The sequence below is a fragment of the Amborella trichopoda genome, chromosome 4 (assembly GCF_054954075.1).
Source record: "Amborella trichopoda isolate Santa Cruz 75 chromosome 4, AtrichopodaSantaCruz75HAP2 v2.0, whole genome shotgun sequence".
NCBI lineage: Eukaryota > Viridiplantae > Streptophyta > Magnoliopsida > Amborellales > Amborellaceae > Amborella > Amborella trichopoda.
This window is the reverse complement of record NC_142339.1, coordinates 22,860,649-22,871,773: the sequence shown is the minus strand read 5'-3', so window position 1 is coordinate 22,871,773 and position 11,125 is coordinate 22,860,649.

Sequence of the window (11,125 nt, the reverse complement as noted above, 5' to 3'; positions counted from 1 at the left end):
GATGAATCTTGAAAACTTCGGATCGATAATGTGCTCGTTCCTTGATGTTTTTTTATGATTTCTTCACTGGATCACACTGAGCATGTCGTCACGATCACGTGGCAACAAATGCAACTCGATTTCATATCTAGGCGAGGATTTTGTATCTTTTGAGTTTTGCTGGAATACAGAATTTCGGTGTCGAAATTTGAAGTCACTTCATCGGCTTTCTGTTTAAAATCTGACCGTTCATCATCAGCGGGGTTCGGAGCAGTGATAGCCATGGACCTTACACATGCGATGCAACTGGTTTTACGTTGATCGGATTTGCGAGGGCCGTGATTTGAGCGTGATTGGACTTGGGACAAATGAGATATGGTCCCCAAAATTCACTGCTCGAGGCTGGCAAAATAGTCACCTTTAATGGTGCTTTGGTGCAGGGAGGCCACACGGCAATAGTGCACGAGCTACCCCTTTTTGGTCTTTTACCCATAACTTTGTCTTAGAGTGCCCGATTAAGTCGAAACTAGACCCTAAAGGGTTTTCGACCGTTCCAGATCCAATGATCGTGGCCCCATAACCTTTTAACGTCATGAAGTCAAGACTTGCACTATAGTTTAAGGTCCTACAGCTGGACCATGGTGGTGATGAATGGCAGCCTGTGGAAGCCATAGAGTGAGTATGGTGGTGGTTTTGACTCACTTTGGGGTAATGGGAAGTGGATAATGGTGACCCACTAGCTGAGCATGGGTGAGATTCACTGAGGAATGATGAATGGTAATGGAGAGAGATGGATATACTGGGGAGGTGATGAAGGTGATGTGCGCACACGGATGGGTCGCTTTGGGAAGAAGTGCGTGAAAATGCACGTAAAGGGCGTTTGAGCGTGTGTGGGGGCATGTTTAAGGTTATGCCTCCGGGACCTATGCAAAGCAGTTTAACGTAATGCCGCCAGGATGTGCACTAAGGGTTAAGGTCATATAGCTTGGACCGTGGTTATGCAATTTAATGTCATGCAACTAGGACCATGCAGTTTAAGGTCGTGCAACTAGACATCCGCTACAGTTTAAGGTCATATAGCTCGGACCATACAGTTTAGGGTCATGCACCTAGACCATTTAAGTGGGTTTCCATGTAAGTAAAGCTCCGTGGGAGATAGTAGCTCGGTTAGAAGCGGACCCACTGGGGATTACTTGGGTAAATATGACTCCATGAGGATAATGATCAATGGCATGCATATAACTCCACTGAGAATGAAGTCCGGAGAACCAACGGAACCCCACTGGGGATTGAAAAGATAAGAATGACTCTAACTTCATGGGAATAATGGGCTACAATACGGATGTGTCTCCTACTGGGGATAAGGGACACTGGCTTACATGTAGCTCTACTGGAATGATAGTCCGGAGCACAGGTGTGACCCCACTGGGGATAGTGGTAGAATACACCAGGTGGAGAGGTGCGTCCATTTCACAGCTTATAGTCATGTGCATGGACTATCTGTCATGCCGTTTAACTTCTTGCTATAGGGACGTGCGTTACAGTTTTAAGGTCTTGCAGCTCGGACCATGGCTATGCAGTTTCAAGTCATGCGGCTAGGACCATGCAATTTAAGGTCATGCAACTAGACCTCCACTACAGTTTAAGATCATATAGTTTCGACCATGGAGTTTAGGGTCGTGCATCTAGATCATGGCTATGCAGTTTAAGGTCATGCAGCACGGACCATTGTGTGGGTCGCCATCTAGGAAAAGCACCATAGGTCTGTAGATAGCAGTATGACTCGGCAGAGAGCTTTAGATGAAGATGGTGGCCCTACAAGGAGTGGCAAATTGAAGCGAACTTCACTGGGGATTAAGAGGGCAAGTGTGACTCCCAGTTGTGAAGGATGAGGCTTCATGTAACTCCATTGGGGATGACAGGCCAAAGCATAGGTGTAACCCCACTAGGGATAGTGGTAAAACATGCTCGGTGGTAACAGGGTCTAGCATAAGGGCACGCATGATAAGAAATGGGGCATGGGCAGTTAGAGTATATGATGGAGGCTTAAGAGGGCTATGAGTGGTATGACTCAAATGGAAAAATGGAGGCCAAGAGAGTCTTGAGGTAATGGTGACGCGTGGAATGGGTACAATGGGTTGTGAAAGCATCCTATCAAGTGTAGGGGTATACGGTTGAGACTGCAGAACACCTCTTTGAGATATTGCTTTGTAGAGGCGAGCGCATGCCTTGCATGCTTTACTTTGAAGCCTCGCAGTCGAAACCGTGGTATACCTCTTTGTGATATGCCATTGTAGAGGTGGTCACATGCCTTGATGGTTTCATGCTCTGCTTCGGAACCTCACAGCTGGAACTGTGGTACACCGCTTTAATATATGGCTTTATAGAGGCAAGCGAATGCTTTGACGGTTGCATGCTCTGCCTCGAAGCCTCACAGTTGGAACTGTGGTACACCTATATGGCTTTGTAGAGGCGAGCGCCTGCTTTGAAGTGCATGCTCTCCTTCTAAACCTCACAGTCATAACTGTGATACACCTCTTTGTGATATGGCTTTGTAGAGGTGGGCGCATTCTTTGAAGTGCATGCTCTACTTCAAAGCCTCACAATCGGAACTGTGGTACACCATTTTGTGATATGTAGAGGTGGGTACATGCTTTGATGGTTGCATGCTCTGCTTCAAAACCTCACAGTCAGAACTATGGTACAGCTCTTTGGGATATGGCTTTATAGAGACTGGCGCAAGCTTTGAAGTGCATGCTTTGCTTTAAGCCTCACAATCACAACCGAGGTTCATGTTGATTAAGGAGGACACGTCGGAGAAGTGGTGTCCTTTCACCATGGGCTTGTGAAGAAGGATGTAGTAGGGGAGGCGTAGGAGGGTGTCATGCGGTAACCCCATGTTGGAAGACATTTTACATCATCATGGGTTCCCGGTCAATAAAGCCTAACAAACAGTGAAACTTTTGACAGTCTCAAAATAACCTCAAAACTGACCAAGATCTTCATACGGACTCTCAAAAGTCTCTTGCCAAGTTTCGTCCATTCCGACATGTTTAAGGTAGTGCAGACTGAAAAATGGTTTCGGTAGAATCAGCCTTTAGCACCCTGAAACGGACCCCTATAACTGGAACTACATTTTTCAGCGAGTCGAATTGCTGTGGGACTACCACCATTGGATCTGACATGGTTGAAAACCCCCAAGGGTCAAGTTTTAGCTTAAACAGATATTCCAGGAAGAAGTTATAGGCAAAAGAACGAAACAAGAGGAGCCGCACACTATTCCCATGCGACCACCCTGCAACTGAACTCCATTAAAGGGGTAGTCACGAACGGCGACTTTCGACGCTTATATGTCCCTCATCCGAGATCGTATCGCGCTCAAACTTGATGGAACGTATTCCACTCGTCGAGACGAGGGTTTCGATATGTGACACGCCCCGCTACGATTCCGGATCACCGAGAATAGCTAGAGAGAAGTTGTTGATCCATGAATAAATTGTAGGAAAATCAGCAGTATCATGGCTTGCTCTAGCGGCCAAATCACACCGCTCACGAACCCGATCAACGCGAAACCAGTTCCATCGCATGCATAAGGTCTAGGGCTATCTAGTCTGAACCTTGTTTATGAAGAACGATCGGATTCCGTATACGAAGCCGACAAAGTCACTGTAAATTCCATCGTTGGAATTTCAGATTCTGACCAAAACTCCAAAGTTGCAAAATCTTCGTCTGGGCATGGAATCGAGCTGCGTCTGTTGCCCTGATCTTGACGGCAGGCTCAATGTGATCCAACGAAGAAATTATAGAAAAACATCAAGGAATGAACACATAATCAATCCAAAGTTTCAAGATTTATTCAAATTTCAAGTCCCATGATCGTGTCCTAAAAATACGAGCCATGGCTCGAAGTTGGTATCAAATCGATCTCCATGTCGAACTCTACAAGAAAGCAATCGTCTTTCGATCAAAAGGGCATCAAAACAGCTCCAGATCATTCATGAAAATCATGCACGTTCTAAGGCAACACAGGGATTGTCTTGAAATTCAACAACTTGTTAAGAAGTAGCAAATCTGTCAATTTGCACCCTATTTTCTAATTACTTTTAATTCAGTTAAATCTTAATTTCTAGTAATTAGGTTTAATTTTGATCAATCCACCCATATTTGGGCACAATTTTATATGTACTACGTATCATCATTGTACGCAAGAGGATTGAACCCTTCACAAAAGAGAATTTTTACTTAATAGAATTCCAATAGAATTCCCTTTCTTTCTCATCGTTGGGTCACGTTTGGAGATAAAGAGTAAGGAGAGAGAAACTTTTGGACCGGTACCCCTTGGCTCAAGGTAAACCTTCTCTGTCTTCTTTTCTTTCTTCCTCTTCGTCGGCTGAGCCTCCCTCAGAGGCCATGCACTGCTGTGGAAGTGTCATGCATGCCTCTTTCTTTTCCTTTTCCCCTTCCTATGGTTTCACAGGTCGCACATGGCGATGCCAGCACCATGTGCGTGCTCCTTTCTCCCTTCTGTTAGTCAATCTTTATCTCTCAATGAGGCTTGTAGACGACACTGCTTATCACCATCCGCAGATGTGTCCTCGACGTCTCAGTGAAGAGCACAGACGACGAAACTAATTGCTGCCCGCAGTGGTCTCCCCCTGTTGCACGCCTATCGTAGACGACGATGCCTATCGCTGACCGCGAGAGGTCATGGCAACACCTATCGCCGTCCGCGATTCCTTCATGTGCTCAGTGCCTATTGTCATCCGCGAGCTTCCTATGCCTGCTCGGTGCCTATCGTCGTGCGCATGCTCTTCTTGCATCCCACACCTATCGTCGTGTGCCTTGGCAAGAACTATCGTCGCGCGCCTCGCAAATGGCTCTTGCCACGTGCTTCACAAGAGGCTATCGCCAGGGGTGCGCTGTCTTCTTGTGTAGCCCCAACGGTACTGCCTAACGCCGCCTGTAGTTCACTACTTGCCCCCTAACCATGAGTGATAGTGTCTAGCACCGTCCAATGGCCATGACACTGCCACTTCAAGGTTATGATGTGGTGACACTTAGTGCCATCGGGATCCGATCTCTTCACCGTCTCGTGCATTTTCTTCATTCTCTTGTCACTTGACCAAGGGTAGACTCAGTCTAGTATGGCCATAGCGGTCTGGCAGTCGGGCTGTATTGCCATCGTGCTGGTACCAAGTATTAAAATAAAAAGAGTTCTCGACATGCAGCATAGTTTCCCAGCAAATTTCTTCCCATCAATCAGTAACCTTATGGACATAGTTAGAATTCCCAAAGGAAGATCCATTCATTCGAGTTTGCTTGATTTGTGATGAAGGTGTTGAGCAATGGAAGATACAAAAGCGTTCTCCACAGGAGCTTGGTGAGCAAGGACGAAACATGTATGTCATGGGCAGTGTTTTTCGTGCCTCCACCAGACAAAATCATTGGGCCTCTTTCCCACCTCCTAAACGAGACTAATCCACCATTGTTTTCAACTAAAACCTTCAAGGACTTCTAGCATCGTAAGATCAACAAGCTTCCTCAATAAGAGCGCGCTCTCTTCTTGTGTTTGCTACGGGACCAATAATTATCCCTTTATGGTTTGACGCTTGGGATCCTTTCTTAGTATTGCTTTTGTAGGACTTTTATAAGAACACCGATATAGTTGTTGGGTGTCTTAAGGGTTGAGAAATAAATATTGATATTAGGGCAGTGATTTCATGTAATGGTTGTATCACAATATTATCTCATGACTCTGCTAGAAAATCATGTTTGTGGTATTTGTATGACACAAAATTTTGCATACACACTCTCTTCATCTCAATAATCAATCAAAACAATAACAATCAATTTCAAACCTAGATATGGTCAAAATGAGTCCCTCCAAAAACGAATCTAAACTATTAATTTAGTGAATTTCAAGGTCTTGGCCTTTATAAACTCAAAATCATTTCTTTCTTTTTTCACATTGTTCATCTAATGATAATAAAGCCATCCAAAAAAATTATAAATGAAAAAATCCTTTTAAGGCCTAGATCTAACATCTCACCAAAATGAACGACTTATGTTTATTGGGCTAAAAAAATACTTTATAAATACAATAAAAAGTAAATTATTTATTTTCAGTACAAGGAGGTCAGAATCATTATCCATCAGTTCTAAAAATCGGGTAGCTTTGGTTAGACTCAGAGTCCAAAAAAAATAAAATTGAATATTGTGTGACACCCCAAATGAATTTAATGGCTAGGAGTAATTAGGACCTAGTCATATTGTTTTTCTTAATAAAATATTAAGCATTTGACATTTGGTCTTACATTGTGCTTAAATAAAATCGCATCAAAGTAGTGAAAAAGGCATCTTAAAATTAATGATGTGGTGAAATAAGTTTTCCAATAAAGGATTAATTTTTTCGCAATCCTTTTTTTTTATTATCGAAATTCCACTATTCTATTAAACTAAAATGAAATTACAGAGTCAGAGACAAGAGTCTCAGTGAGGAGAGAACCCCCTTTAGCAAGAGAATTAGCCATAACATTCGCTTCTCTATATACATTATTAAAAGAAAAGGAAAAGGGACTAGAGAGGTCAAAGATTTGAAGAAACAGATATTTGAACTCCCAAGGCAACTTCTGCTCCCCTTTACACCATTTGATGACGTTCATGGAATCACCTTCTAGGACGCAGTAATGCCCCAAGTTTCTTGCCGCAAAGATACTTAAGCCATATAAAAGTGCATATAGTTCAACATAATTAGCAGTACGCACCCCAATATGACTAGCATAAGAAAAGATAACATTCCCCAGCCAATCCCTAAGCACACCACCAAATCCCGCAGGACCCAGATTTCCTAACGAACTGCCATCAAAGTTTGTCTTGAATACCCCAAAGACCGGGGTCACCCATCTTCCTTTCGATCTGCAATTCAAAAAACCCAGCTGAAACAAAATCTTAAAATTTCTCCTAACATCCAAATCCGAATATCTTGGCCAACTTTGGTAAATGACAGATATAATCAAATAGCATGCAAAATTTTCTCCCATATTATCTCAAAAGGCAAGCTAATCCCCGTCAAACAATCTTCTATTCCTCTCTTTTCAGTTTTCCCATAAAATTACGCTTCTTGTGATTTGCCAAATAATAACGCCAGTTCGAGGTAAGTCTATCGCTAAATTTTGTAAAATACCTACAATACTTGGTGGCATTACCATCGCAATCCCAAGCAGGTCAAAGAACCTACTCCAAATATAATAGGTAAAAGAACAGTGCAAAAAAAGATGATCTTCAGATTCCCCATCCTCACACAGAAGAAATACATTTGGCAATATTCTTCCTCTCTTGATAAGATTATTTACCGTCAGCACCTTATTTTGAACAGTCATCCATAAAAAACCTTGCACCTTAAGAGGTAAAGGCCACCTCCAAACGATGACAAATGCAGGCCAAGACCACCGCCACCTATTGTGGAAGAGCAGCTGGTACATAGACTTCACCGAATAATCTCCATCCTTATCGATCTCCCAAACAGCCTCATCCTCAGTATTATGAGGGATATTAACCTCATCCAAAGAGTTCAAAAAAGAGAGAATCATGAATCCTATTATAAGGTTGATATTCCAAAAGTATATGATCGCCCCTACGCTCATAGAGATTAAAGACTACATCATTAGGGTTAGCCATTCTTTAGAAAATCAAAGAAAAAACTAGTTTCAAAGGAGCATCCCCCAACCACTTATGATGCCAAAATGAAATATTGGTGCTATTGCTTAAGGTCCAACAAATGTCTTTATGAATCAAGGCTTTACAATTATAAATCGATCTCCAGCATGAAGACATTCCCCAAACGCCATTTCTTTTACCCACCCACATACCAAATATGTCCTCTCCATACTTCGAAGCGATAACTTTGTACTATAGATGATCTTTGAAAGTTAAACTCCTCCACCACCATTTACAGAGCAAGGCTTGGTTAACAACAATAATTTTCCTAATCCGAAGACTGCCCTCCTTTTTGGGCGTGCACACTCTATCCCATCGAAGAAGATGAAATTTCTTCGTCTCCAAGGAGGACCCCCATAGAAAGTTCCTCATCATCAATTCAATTCTCCTAGCCACCGAAAAAATGATTTGTAGGATTGACATCTGATATATACGTAAGTGCGACAAGCATGTCTTAATCCGAGTAATCCTACCCCCAAATGAGAGATACTTAATTTCCATAAGTCAAGCTTCACTTGGATTCACTAAAGAATTTTGTCCCAAACCACAATTGGTAGTCGGCCATCCGAGATTGGCATTCCCAAATACATGATTAGAAACTTCTCTGAATTAAGAGACCAGAAATATCATTTTGACATCTTCGAGCATTAGTTATGGCGTGAAGGAATGTGGTGTTCAAATCTCCCTCATTCAACCATTTAACCCTAGATCTTTGTTTTCAACACATTCACTTTTCTAAGCTCCTGAAGCTCATTCACTTTGACACTTCTTGCCATAGCCAGCTCCTCTGATAAAACCCCAGACTGTTGCATAGCTTCATCAGCGCCTCCTCTATACATTTCAAAACAACATCAATCTTATTTTTGACATAAAAGTACTTAACTATTTCCAATCCATAAGCTTATGTTTAATATTCAGGAGCTTCTTATATATTTGGAAGTCTAAATAACCAAATGAAATAGAATTCTCCCAAGTACTTATTAGCTCAACCACTTCCTTTTCCTTTTGCCACCCTATTTCCATCCTGAAAGGTTTAGGACCCTCCGACCAAATTTTAGATGATAGTAACATAGGAATATGATCAGAAGAAAGTCTAGGGAGAGCTTTGACAGATGCTAAGGGAAACAATTCAAACCACTCTCCAGACACTATAAACCTGTCAATCCTAGACATTGACAAGTTAGAGATACTTCCATTAGTCAAAGTAAAAGTCGTGCCAAAAATGGGCAGATCAATCAAAGCATGGGACTCTATCAAACGGTTAAAAAGGCGCATAGCAGCAGTAATCCCCCACCATGAGAACTCTCTTCTGGCCACCTAGTGAAATTAAAATCCCCCCCAATGCATAGAGGATAATCAAACTGAGAAATAACATCAGACATATCAATAAAGAAACTTTCCTTTTGAGCAGAAATATGGGGACTGTAAACATTCATCAAACCGCACTGAAAATCATCTTCTAGACCCACAAGATCCTGTAGGATCCACAGTCCCCCAAAGGCCCCACCACAAAGTCGACTACTCCAGGACCCCACACCTCCCCAGTCCCAGATGAATTGGGACTGGGAAGTTTAGTTTCCTATAGAATAAGTACATAAGGCTTATACTTGCAAACAAAAAAAAAGATGTCTTTCTTACTTCTGAGGTCTTCAAACCTCTTAAATTCCGAGAAAGCACCAACATTAAAAAGGTTGAGAGAGGGAAGAGCCTGACCCATCCCTGCTGGTGCCAAAATAGGTCTCTTCCTGCATCAGTGCATCCTCCATAGCCTCATTAAAAGCTACTTCCAAAGATGACGAGGAAGGAGAGGAACTAACTTCAATCACCTATTCATCATGAATGACAATTCCTAAAGCAGCACTAGGAGAATGACCCCGAGCCAATAGCTGAGCAGACTATCTAATGCCCTTCATTGGAGTCTTTCCCTTCTTCTTTTTTCTAACGACCTCCTTAGAAGGGGACATCTCACCAGCATAGACATCCTTCTTCCCTACATCACATATGTTCACCTTCCCTTCACAGAAGTCATTCTTCGCTGCATTCCCCTCTCTAAGTTTCTCAACAATGTCCTTGAACACAACCCCAATGGGCACATCAAAATCCATCCCGCTATAATGAACAATAGAACCAACCCTAACCCAACACTGATCTTGTACAACGCCCTCAGGAGACAGTAAAGGAGAAGAAATCACATCAGGGGCCAAGATAGAATCTCCATAAGACGTTGTTGTCAGACGAAGGAGCAGTGGCCGGTCTTCAGTATGAAGCACATTAAGGGGCACATTTGCTTCAACTTCCACCATTGCAAGCTTAGGCCCCTCAGCCCCTCCTCTGTCTTCTAGCACAGCATCAGGTGGAAACTCCAGCTCTCCCTCTTCCATCACTAAAATAGGATCGACCGCCTCATCCACCACCACCAAGGCCAGCGGATTGATATTAAGCGGGGCAAAGGTTGACCTATGGGATGGACCTTTCTTGCTACTCGATGATGCCATAGGGGATACACGAAGCCTAGCAAAGCGAGCACAAACTGGAGGGCAACCATCGATCGGAGGCGATAACCAGCAAGCAATAGAACAGCGGCGAGGACCTCAACTGTCATGCCCCAAGAATTTCTAATATTGACATTCCTGAGATGTGACAGTCAAAACATATACACATCTCTTGATAGGACAAATTTACGGTGGCAAATTCGTTTAAAGTAACAAAAAAAAGTTTAAGCACAACTACAATATCTTCCAGAGTTGATCTTGACGAGCACTCAAAATGAAACCGCAGTTATCCTGAAAAATGTTTGCAATAATTTGATGAGTTTGGCTACTCAATAAGTGATCATCATAATCTTAAAAATAATCATGTTTGAAAGATATCAATATTTTTCAAAAGGAGATCTAGTAACATAAGTGCATTAATAGTTTCACTTTCCAAAATGCATAATTAAGTATATTGAAATGCATATAACATTTAACCGCAGTGTATAATTCAAAGGATATCACAAATTACCCTACTGGCGTCCATATAGATAATGCCTCCACATTTTCAAAGCGAATAGTATTGCAGTTAGCTCCAAGTCATGAATTGGATATTTTTTCTCATATTCTTTCAATTGTCTGGATGCATTTGCAACTACTTTCCCATATTGCATTGATACACAGCCCAAGCCTTTATATGAAGTATCACTATAAATCACAAATGCCCCACTCCCTTCAGGAATAGTTAAAATAGGTGCTGAAGTTAATCGAACTTTTAGATCTTAAAAACTCTCCTCACATTCACTTGTCCACTCAAATTTGACAGTTTTATGTGTCAATCGAGGCAATGGGGTTGCGATTCGAGCAAATCCTTCTACAAATTTTATGAAATATCCTGCCAATCCCAAAACGCTTCGAACTTCAGTCACATTACTTGGTTGTTTCCAATTAACAATGGC